The sequence below is a fragment of the Adiantum capillus-veneris genome, chromosome 1 (genome assembly GCF_014529385.1).
Source record: "Adiantum capillus-veneris isolate H3 chromosome 1, ASM1452938v2, whole genome shotgun sequence".
Classification (NCBI taxonomy): domain Eukaryota; kingdom Viridiplantae; phylum Streptophyta; class Polypodiopsida; order Polypodiales; family Pteridaceae; genus Adiantum; species Adiantum capillus-veneris.
In genome coordinates this window covers 65,474,995-65,487,331 of record NC_140931.1, presented here as the reverse complement: position 1 = coordinate 65,487,331, position 12,337 = coordinate 65,474,995, and positions in this window count along the sequence as shown.

Sequence of the window (12,337 nt, the reverse complement as noted above, 5' to 3'; positions counted from 1 at the left end):
GCTCATTTTGTGCATGGTGATGGTGATGGTGTTGTAATTATGTGATTAGGGTTCATGCTACTAGCATGTAGCACAAGGGTATGTATGTGTAGGTGTGTGGGTTAGTGTGCATATGGGATAGTGTATGCATTTGTGTGTGTGTGTAGTGTGTGTGTCCGTTTACAGAAGAGGAGGCCTTCTTTTATAGGCTAAGAGAGTGATTAGGAAAGAGAATATGAGCAAGAGGATTTATCACAAAGTAAACTCAATTAGAGGGATTCCCCCAATGAGAGAGCTCCATGTGCCTTGCTTATTGACCAATTTCCTCCTAATCGCCTTCATCATGGCGAGTTTGTCTCCATGCCACCTTATATAGCTTGAGTCCAAGAGCTTCCTTATAATATTTAAGAGTATCTTGATAAAATAAGAGAAAATACAGCAATAATAAAGAGAAACCTGTAAGAAATTGTGTGTGTGGAGTTGGATAATCATGACTTCTTCCCATGTGGAAAGATAGGCTCCACCATTTTGACCATATCTCCCAAACCCTAGCTCCAAAAATAATTAAAAAAGTAAGGGCCGAAAGATTAGCTTAACGCCTACAACTCTGCTATTGAAAACTTTTTCCAATTAGGAATGGAAAAAATAAGAAAAATACCACAAAAATATGTGTTCATCTTTTCCCTTCCAAAAGTCTTTCAGGTGCCCTCTTGATAGATTCTCCTCCCTTTCACTATTGACTCTTATTCTTCACTTGTAGTGACCACCAGGTAGTGACCATCAGGTAGAATCAACATCCAATGAATTTTTTTGTTTTCATAGGGTTTTTTCCTACCTCTCCTTATTTGAGATCCAAATGTATCAAAACCCTAGCTATGTACAAACTAAATACATAGATTTTTTGTGATTTTAATGCATCAGGTTCCTCCTCCTCCGGGAAGCATTGAAGCCTTGGCATCAAGTGCATACCAAGAGAGAGGGTGATCCAAAATTTGAAAAGAGGCCCTCACTGTTTTTTTGCATAACATGTCTCTTACTATCTTCTACGGTTTGTGCTATATAGCAGTTGTTGTTCCCGCTTTGTTTCTCCTCATTTTGGGCAGTTTTCACATTAGGTGCAGGCATTCGTCATGGCCGACAACAACACAGATGTGTTCAAGATGTTTGTTACTAAAGACAGATTGGATGGGGACAATTACCCTATGTGGGCTTACATGATACAACATGTTCTTGTGCCAAAGCGTGTCTGGAATATTGTGCAAGACATTGACGTATGTCCTGGTTCAGAGGACGTACATCAATGTGCAGGACATTGATGTACGTCCTGGTTTAGAGGATGTAGGCGATGTTGAGGATGTTGCGGGTCTTGCTGCAAGGATTCCTACTGTTAGAGTTGTTTTGCCTACGGCATAACAAGCTCATTGGGATGTAAAAGATGCATAGGCTCATGCATTCATTGTGTTGTTGGTGAAGTGCACTATTACTCCTTACATTTGTTTCAGTGAAATCTGCAAAATAGGCTAAGGATATTCCGGTTTGTCTTTATGCAAGTCGTAATAAGGCAAAAATTGCATTGTTGCGTAAAGAGCTGGAGTCAAAGATTATGCATGAGGAAGATGATATGGACACTTTCCTTGCTAGTGTCAAGGATATAAATGAGCAACTTATTTTTGCAAGTGAAGTCATTTCAGACAGCTTGTGCAAACTGTTCTTGATGCCTTGCCAGATTCTTACCAAACTTTTGCTAGTACCTGGATACTTATGACCCAAGTAAATTCTGAAGTTGTTAAGTTTGATGCATTGTGCACATTGTTGTTACAAGAGTCACTTTCCAAAAAAAAACAGGACTAGACAACGGGCAGTTGAATAGGCTTTTATTTCTACTCAAGGAAAAGGTGGTAACAACAATGCATCCACTTCTTATGGTTCTTCTACGAGTGGAAAATCACTTGTTCCTAATGCTTCTACTGGCAGCAATTCTTTTGGAAATTTTGGGGATAAGGGCAAAACGAAGATGTGTTGCCATTATTGTAAATCTAATGATCACTTGATCAAGCAATGTCCTAAGTTGCAGGGCAAAGCAGCTAAGAAGAAAGAGGGTGGTTCCATTGCAAATGCTGGTTCCACTACAAATGCAGCTATTATTGAGTCTTCTGTGAAAGGAGACTTTGATGCTGATGTTGATGCAAAATGGGCTTTTAGTGCAGAGTGTACTTATAATCCTGTTGTCCACCATGATGCATGCATGTCGGTTGCTGCAGATTCATATGTGTGGTATTTTGACAATGGTCCTACAAAGCACATTACCTCACAATGTGATTTGTTCACTTATCTTAAGTCTATCCCTCATGAGAATTCAGTCACTTGTGCAAACAATGCCTCTTATCCTATTCAAGGAGTTGGAAAGATTGTTCTTATAGTTGCAAATGGCATTTATATCACACTTATTAATGCACTTTATGTGCATGGGATCAAGAATAATCTTTTGTCTATATCTGCACTTGCTAGACTTGGTCTTGTAGTCAAATTTGTGGATGTATATGTAAAGTACATGATCTCAATTTCGGTGATGAAATTGTTGCATCTAGCATTTCATGTTGTGGGTTGTATAAGCTCACTTTGTATGACAAGTGTGGGCAGAATTTTGCAAATGTAGCTATGGATTCTAAGGCTATTTCAGATGCAAAACTTTGGCATGTATGTTTTGAACATATGAATTTTTCCAGTTTGCTACATTTGAAGAAATCGCATATGGTTGCTTCTTTGTCACCTCTTGAAGCACTTGTCAAACATGTCTGTGAAGGCTGCATTTTGGGTAAGATACAGTGGTCTAAGTTTCCAAAGTATAGTTCAATTAGGACCACATGCACGTTGCAGCTTGTGCATAGTGATGCTTGTGGGCTCATGCAAACTCCATATTGGGGAATTACCTTTACTTCGTGACTTTTATTGATTATTACTCTAGGCATGCATGGGTATATCCACTTAAAGAAAATTCTAAAGTATTTATGTGCTTCAAACATTTTTTGGCTATGGCTGAAAATGTCTCGAAATGTACTATTGGCACCCTCTGTTCTGATTGAAGGGGGGAGTATATATCTCATGAATTTAATGCATTTCTGGCTAGTCGTGGGATAAAACACCAATGTACAGTGCCTTATACACCTCAAAAAAATGGTGTTGCTGAGAGGAAAAACATGTCACTTACGGAAATGGAACAATGCATGGTTAAAAATCAAGCTTTGTCACATTTGTTTTGGCTTGAGGTCATCATGTGTGCCACTTATGCACTTAACAGGTGTCCTATGAAAGCTTTGCATTCTATTAATACATATAAAACATGGCATGATAGAAAGCCTTCTATTGATCACATATGTGTTTTTGGTTATTTGACATATGCTTTGGTGCCACAAACACAACGCAAAAAATTGGATGATAAGGTTGTCAAAGTTGAAAGCAAAGGTTATAGGTTGTATCATCCACAAACAAAGTGTATATTGGTATTGCGGGATGTTGTGTTTGTGGAAAATTTTGTTCAATCCTTGCTATCATGTACTAGAGATAGTAATGTAAGCTCACATGACAGTTATGACACTTTATTGCCTCTTTTCAATGGTGGAAGTTTGAATGTAAATTTCAATAAGGCAAATGTATAGCCTATGGGAGTTTCTAAAAATGATACAGATCAGCTTATTACTGATACAGATGTACATGATGTACTTGATGAGGAAAGGGCTGAAAATGAGCAGGCTACAGGTATGCCAAAATGGTTGGTGTATACATTCCGTGACATTAAATTGGATGCACCTTTGTCTAGTCACGCTCGTTCAAGCTCTCGCCATGCATCTTATGCATCGGATTGTTATGCTTTGGTTGTGTCTAGCTTACATGATGTTGAGAAACCTCTGTCTTTTAATGAAGCACAAAATCCAAAAAAATGGATGGCTGCCATGCAATTAGAATATGATGCACTTATAGAAAATAGCACATGGACTTTTTTTTATTTTCCTGCTGGCAAAAAGGCCATTGGTACAAAGTGGGTTTACAATTTGAAATGAAAGCCGGATGGTGAGATTGATCGCCATAAGGCTCGACTTGTTGCAAAAGGTTATGCATAGCAAAAAGGCATAGATTATGAAGAGACTTTTGCTCCCATTTGTCTTATCCTTACTGTGTGTTTTCTATGTGCATTGGCCACTCATTTTGGTTGAGATGTACATCAATCAGACATTGTTACTGCTTTCTTGAATGGTGATATATTTGAGGAAGTTTATGTAATGCAACCTCGTGGTTTTGTCAAGAACGGACAAGAGGATAAAGTGTGCAAATGTAACAAAGCTTTGCATGGGTTGAAGCAATCTCCTCCTGATTGGTATGAGAAGGATGACACTCATTTGGTCAAATAAGTCTTTTGTAAAATAATCCAACAAAAAGCACAATGTATGTAAAGTGTGAGGGTGATGTACTTCTCATTGTGGTTCTTTATGTGGATGATTTGCTGATCACTGGACCAAATGAGAGACATATTGCTGACTTTAGGCTGATTTGAATGCTACTTTGAAAATAAAAGATCTAGGGATGTTGCATCATTACTTGGGTATATAGTTTAAGCAGTGTGATGGTGGTATTGCCTGATCTTGTAGATGTCACTCTTTACCAAACATTTATTGGATGTCTCATTTATGTATGCAACATGAGGCCGGATATTAAGTTTGTAGTCTCACAAGTCAGCAAATTTATGCATAGCCCAGGGTCTAAGCATTGGTAGGCTGTCAAGAGGATTTTACGCTACTTCAATGGCACTTTACATCTTGGCTTGTTTTATCCCAAGGGGGGATCGTTGCCACCAGACTTACATTCTTTTTTGGACTCAAATTGGGCTGGTTGTTTTGACATGTGAGTGTACACAAGTGGTTTTTGTTGCATTCTTGGTAGTTCATGTATATCATGGTTGAGTAAGAAGCAACCTACTGTGGCCACTTCTAGTTGTGAGGCTGAATACAAGGCAGTCTTCACAGCTACGGTTGAGTGTGTATGGCTCAGACACCTTATGGTTGATTTGGGTGTTGGAAAAGACACTGCCAACACTATCTACACTAACAGTCACAGCGCATTGGCATTTGCGAGGAACCTAGTTTTTTATGCTTGCACAAAGCATATTGAGGTGCATTACCACTATGTCAGGGAGAGGCTCTCAACAGGAGAGATTAGCTTGGCTTATGCACCAACATAGGACATCCTTGCAACTTTTCACAAAGGCATTGTCTTGTGAGAAGTTCAAAGTTTTCTACAAAGCTTTGGGCTTACTCCCCTTTGTGGACTGATCATGTCCTCGGGGCATGGCACTTCCCTTTACTCTATGTTCCAGCTCTCGTTCACTGCATCACTCTAGGGGGGATTTGTTACCATATACATGTGCTAGTGATGTGTGTGAACACACTTAGGACCGTCGGGGCATTTTTCCCTCACTAGGAGGTTTTTTCCCCAGTGCATTGTATATACGCCCATCACTCTAGGGATATCTATCTTTCCATTTCACACTAAGTAAAACACTCTCTATTGTGTGCCTTGAGCTTCCTTCGTCTTCTCCAAGCTGTGTGTGTTTTCTTGCAACCCTAATTCCAACAAAAAGGTCAAGAGATAAAAGAGAAACAAAAATTGAGCGGGAGACTAGAGCTCATAAAGGCAAAAAGAAGGAGTATGAAGGTAAAGAGAAACCAAAAACTTGCAAGAAGAGAAGGCATCATAAGATCAAGCAAGAAAACTTCTAGCTAGGGCATTTCTACCCTGAGTATGACCTGATAAGTGATGTGTATGGCCAAAAGAATAATATAAGTTTTGGTCAGTGATTGGATTTGAATCCTAAGCTGAGGAGGAAATGGTCTACGAGTGTGAGCACGAGGCTACCAAAAGCTAAGTGCAATCTGCTTGCAATGCAAAACATGGCATTGAGAGTGGGTAGCCCACCTATTGTTCTTCCTTTGTTGGATGTTGTCATTGAAAAGAGGATGCAGGTTCAGGCATATATAGATGGTGGAGCACAGGTTTGTGTTATGATAAAAATTTCAATGAGAGAAATAGGTGTTAAAGAAGTGGCCAAATCAAATGTGTACATGAGGATGGATAACCATGCTAAAGCTAGGTGTTTGGGTCTAGTTCAAGATGTAAGAGTAAAGGTGATGGGCATTGAGTGCCTAATCAACTTCTTTGTGATAAAAGTAGGTGATAAAGAATACCCTATCATCTTGGGTAGTCCGTGGCTACTTGCAATAGGTGCTAAACAAGATTGGGAAAGCAGGGTGTTCACTCTGTCCGATAAAAAGAGAGGACGATAGGTGGTGCTGCATTTGAAGCCTAAAGAGAGTTGTTTCAATCCTATGGCATCAAGAGATGAAGATGATACAATGATCTATGAGTATGAGACTGAGACAGCCTATGATGAAGGCTATAGAGATATAGAGGAGGAGGAAAGAAAGGATGATATGCTAAAGATTGATGTTGATTTGTAGACTCTCATGAAAAAGAGGAAGTGCAACCGCAAGTTCATGGTATAGGTGCGGAAGAGGTAGTCAATATGTTGAGTGAGGACTTGACCAAGCAAAAGAAAGAAATCTATGTCCAATTGTGTGCCTTGTTTTTGAATCTATTTGTGCGCTCCTTGCCGCACTGTCGAAGCAAGGGACTTGCCAATACACCGTATGCGAGCCACAAACGGCTCCAAGCACACAACAAGCCTAAACTAGCAAGCTCAAGAAAACAAAGGGTGTGTCACTCACCGCTCTACGCTCGCCTTCGTGGTGGATTCCTCGCCGCGATGAAGACGAAGCTGCAGTCGTGCCGCGCTCAACCGCTTCGCCGCCGTCGTGCCTTCGCAATGCTCGATCGCACACACACTCTCCCTCTCTCTCTCTCTCTCACACACACACACAAGGAGGTGAAGAAGAAGAAGATGGAGATGGAGCAAGAGCACTCTTCAATTGCACAAATGAGAGAATGAGTAAAAATTAGGTTTAGTTGGCTTTTATAGGAGCTCACCCCATTCACACTTGGGCGCCCATGCTTAACCAACTAATCCCTTGAATGTCCAAGTTAAAGTGCGCCTCTCATCGGCGATCACTCTACCTTTCCCTATTGGTCCGACAAGCCCGGTACCTGACTCTACCAAATACATAATACACGTCCGTCGTAGATGATGGGTGTCCGTGTGCTGTGAGGGTTAACATGCCCCCCTTCCTGATGTAGATTCCGTCCTCGGAAGCTATTGAGTTGAAGCTGGTTCGTCGAGGTGGAAGAGCATTTGAGATGAATTTCCTTAGCCTTCTTCAGTCACTGCAAAATCAAACAACATTGGCACAGTAATGGCATTCTCTTAAAAAGCATATGCAGTTTTAGGTAGACACATTGATTGGTAAAAGAATTTCAAACAATTTGTTAGCAATGAACATTAAATTGCAATGTAATCAAAGGCATAAACTGATGTAAAGGCAAAAAATTAAACAAGTCTGGGGTCGCTAATTTGACGGTCGAAAAGCACTAGAGATCGAATATTAATACCATGGGTAAGCTTCTTAATTTTCTGTGGTCAATTAAGTTGTTTAATCGCGAGAGCCAAGTATTCATGTTCAAGGGCTGACTAGAGGCTATATCTAGAAAACCTTGTAGTTAAGCTACCATAAAAGGAATTTCTCATGAAATCATCGCCTGACTGATTACTTTTTCTTTGACCCCCCAAGGTCTTTTCACAATGATTCAATTATGATGTGTGTGCTTATTTTGTATGCCTTGGGTTTTTTGCTTTTCAAGGAAAAGCGCCCACACTGGGAACCTCTAGGGCTCTAGTACCATAGGCAATACATGTGAGTGAAGTACCAAATCAAGCTGAGATTTCTCTTCCAGCTTAAAATTTTACATTGTGGCACTTTGATTTTTTGCTTGTTCATTTTCATCATTTTAATTTTGTAACTTTGGGAGGTCATATAACACTGTTACATTCCCCAGGCTCATCACATTAGTAAACTCCCTTTATAATACTTACGCTAAAGGTCAATAGGGTTAAGCCCACTAGAAAGCCCTAGTACATTTCATACAATGCTGCCTAAATCGGATTAAGAACCTAAGTAACCATTGTTTATTAGGAAGGCATTCCCCATGGTATTAAGAGAAGATTTCTAATACCTAGCTTGGTCAAACTAGGTTAGTCGGACTGCTTGATTTTTACACCTAAACAAGTGATTATGACAAAAGATTGCATTGAATTAAATGTTGGATACTAAGCCAATGCGCTGAATAGTATGCTACCAATGACAATCAAAGCAGACAAACATGGATGCAAAAAAGATAAGGGCAATGCTAATGGACAAGAAACACCTGTTTGTGTCGATGGTCGTGCTTGATTTGAAGGTTCCATGAAGGTCCAAATCCTATCAATAGCAACACGCTCCTGTACACACTAGGAAACAAAAGGAATACCTCCAGGAGGCACATTAGTGGGAAAAGAGAACTTCGCTAATCACGCAACTCTAAAACAGAAACACTCTATCGTACTAATCTTACCTACCCTCCATCACTCAAGTGATGAGGATCAAAGGTGTTTTATGGCATAGGTTTCTGTTTCACTGTACCAGATGTGACATGTGTAGGTCCGAGTCAATGTTTTGACTTTTAATGTGCATACTCGTTTGCTAATTGCTCTTGCTCTTTTTTTTTTTCTTTTTTTTTTTTGTGAGTATAAAGCTTTATATGTACATTCCCTAAGATTGGAATTGAGAGGTCAGGGAAAAAGGTTGAGAGGGAAACAAGTGAATAATGACTGTCAGCAAACACTCCCCCCTTCCTTGGGTAGATCATACCGTTTGAAATGAGCTTGTCACCCTTTGAAACCAATTGTTCCAGTTGGTAATAGGTGAGGATTTTTGCCAGTAGTTTTCTATTACCCTAGGTGCCTCGTCAAGTTGCAAGGGTGGTAAGGTACTCTCCCAGGATCGAACTTGAAGTGGTTCATCAGGTGATTCTTGAACACTGGGAGGTGTGGATTCTTTTGTAGCTTCATGGAGGTCCACTACTATAGATGGAGGCTGTGTAGAAGCTTTTACCTCTATGGATGTATTACATGAGGAGCTAGAATCTTCATGGGACTCCCCCCTTCCTGAGCTAGGTGGAACAAATCGTTCTTTCTTTGGTACCCAAACTAGCTCTAGAACGGGTGTGTAACATTCCATGATTTTTTCCTTTCCGCGATTTTCAATTTGTTTTGGAGCCACAGGATTGGGTTTACATGGGCCAGGTGACAGGTAAGAGTACACTTTACGTTTGGGCACCCAGATTTGATCATTTCCTTGATAGTAGCCTTGGGCTTCCAATAGTCGTTTAGGGATCCATCGCAACATTTTCTTACTTTTCTTGGAGTGATTGGTACGGTTCTTGCTAGGTTTACGTTTTTTTGCATCAACCATGCTCACTACAGAGGTTTTAGGGACCCACTTGTATGTTTTCTCTGTTATATTAGGATGGTTCTTGTGTGTCTCAAGCTTTCTTTCAACTACATCAGTTGAAGCTCTAGAGAGTTGGGCTATGGGGACGTATGGTTCAACCTCCTGGACATGCAATGTCTTGGGTTTTATTTCCTTGGGCAATATCTGAGGGACTATGGATTGAGTGGTAGGGCTAAGAGTTGGTTTTTGCGTTGTAACACCCCCAGTCCCCCAATCAATAGTGCATTTGGTGGCTATCATCCACGTGCGGCCTAGGTTTATATTACCCTCCATAGTTCCAGTAGGCATGACCAAAAAGTCTTGAGCTACCACCCCATTGTCATAACTGACAGAAGTGTGCCAGATTCCAAAAACCGCAGTTTTTTTCTTGTTGACACCCTTGACTTGGATAATACTCTCAGATAGAGGTGGCTTCCCTAACTGACACCACACCCCATAGGATATCAGATTGTATTTAGCACCCGTGTCCAATAAGGCGTTATATAGCACTTTTCCATAGGCACTATTTAACTCAATGGGGTATCGTAGAGGTGTGTCAGAGTCCAACCCATCCTCTTCGTGTGCTCCATTTGCATCAGGTTCCGAGCGAGTAGCTCTACCTAATGTTTCCATGAAACGGCTAAACATACTAGTACTAGGCTGTGGAGCTTCGGGAGGTGCATGGCCTTCTCTCACAGTGTTTTGGTTAGGGTATGCTTCCATGATTTCTGAGTCGGAGGAGGAATCACTAGCGGCTATTTTAGGGTCTTGGGTGGTGCTACCTTGTGTCCCCGCTGAGGGTATAGAGCTTATCGTGGATGGGTAATGGGTGTCCGTATGAACAGAGGTACCCTCAATATGCTTGTGTTCTAGCACCCGCCCAGAGCGTAAGTGCATGTGCTTTTGATACCCTAAGGTGTCAAAAAGCTGCTCTAGGAGGCCTTGTGACTAGTTTTTAGCGTGTTTTTTGTTTGTTTTTTGGCTAGATTTTTTAGAGCGTGTCGTGGAATGGGCCGTGTGATAGCTCGAAACGAGCGTATCGGTCAGAGGGTCGTGCCGTGCTTTACAGCCCTCCGTTTGGTCACTCTATGCCCTCGAAATCCCTAAAACTGTCAATTTCCAGTAGGGAACTAGGCCCAAACTAGAAAGTCTAAGGGTGCAAGTGGGAAGAGAAAGGAGGAGAGTGGAGGACTTGTCCCACATGCTCTCATTCTCTCTTGAGGGACTAGGGTATATATATAAGAGTGAGTCTAGTATATATCATAAGACTGAGGACTGAGGCCTGGGCCTGGGCTTGGGCTTGGGCTTGGGCTTGGGCTTGGGCTTGGGCTTGGGCTTGGGAAAATGATCCCGATCCCGATCTACCTTTTATACAAACCAACCCGTACGTTTTAAGAGTCGTGTTTTTTATTTTCGAAAAATATCGCCGCCCACTCGCTCGCGTTTTTAATTTCCGAAATTTTTTTTTTCTTTTTTTTTTCTGCAGAAAAACGCAGAAATTGAAAAATGCAGAAATGCAGAAAAAACGCAGAAAATACGCAGAAATTGCAGAAAAAACACAGAAATTGCAGAAAAAGCACAGAAATTGCTGGAAATGCAGAAAATGCAGGAAAAACGCAGAAGATGCAGAAAAAACGCGGAAATTGCAGAACTTGACAGAAATTGAAAACGCCGAACTTGAAATTGCAGAAATTGAAAAACGCAGACAATATCAGAAATTGAAACTTGACAGCAAATGTAGAAAACGCAAAAAACAGAAATCTCCACACACCCCTTCCCTGCCTTTCCTATGATACAAATTGCACCACAAGGAAGCGTAAAGTGCTAACCGAGCTTAGTGTAGGGCATATCCCCGACAGCGGCGCCAAAAATGTGCGCTCCTTGCCGCACTGTCGAAGCAAGGGACTTGCCAATACACCGTATGCGAGCCACAAACGGCTCCAAGCACACAACAAGCCTAAACTAGCAAGCTCAAGAAAACAAAGGGTGTGTCACTCACCGCTCTACGCTCGCCTTCGTGGTGGATTCCTCGCCGCGATGAAGAAGAAGCTGCAGTCGTGCCGCGCTCAACCGCTTCGCCGCCGTCGTGCCTTCGCAATGCTCGATCGCACACACACTCTCCCTCTCTCTCTCTCTCTCACACACACACACAAGGAGGTGAAGAAGAAGAAGATGGAGATGGAGCAAGAGCACTCTTCAATTGCACAAATGAGAGAATGAGTAAAAATTAGGTTTAGTTGGCTTTTATAGGAGCTCACCCCATTCACACTTGGGCGCCCATGCTTAACCAACTAATCCCTTGAATGTCCAAGTTAAAGTGCGCCTCTCATCGGCGATCACTCTACCTTTCCCTATTGGTCCGACAAGCCCGGTACCTGACTCTACCAAATACATAATACACGTCCGTCGTAGATGATGGGTGTCCGTGTGCTGTGAGGGTTAACACTATTTTCGATGGAGTACAAGGATTTGTAGGGGGCAAAGGGTGCTGAACACAAGATAGTTCTCAAGGAAGGGTAGAAGCCAAAATCATAGAGGCTAAGGATTGGGGGAAATTCAAAAGGAAGCCCTTTAGCAAGAGATCAACTAGCTGTTAGATGCAGGTATTATATACCTTGTGAAGGAGTCTGAGTGGGTTTCCCCTGTGATTATTACTCCTAACAAGAATGGGAAATGATGGGTGTGCATTGACTACAAGCCATTGAATGCAGCGACTAAAAGAAACCACTACCCATTGCCATTTGAGGATGAGATATTAAATCAAGTGGCTGGCCATGAGGGGTATTCCATCATGGATGGGTTTGGGTAATTTCAGACAGGGATTACATTTGAATACTAGTTGAAGACAACATTTATCTCTCCATGGGGATGTTTTGCCTACCACAAGA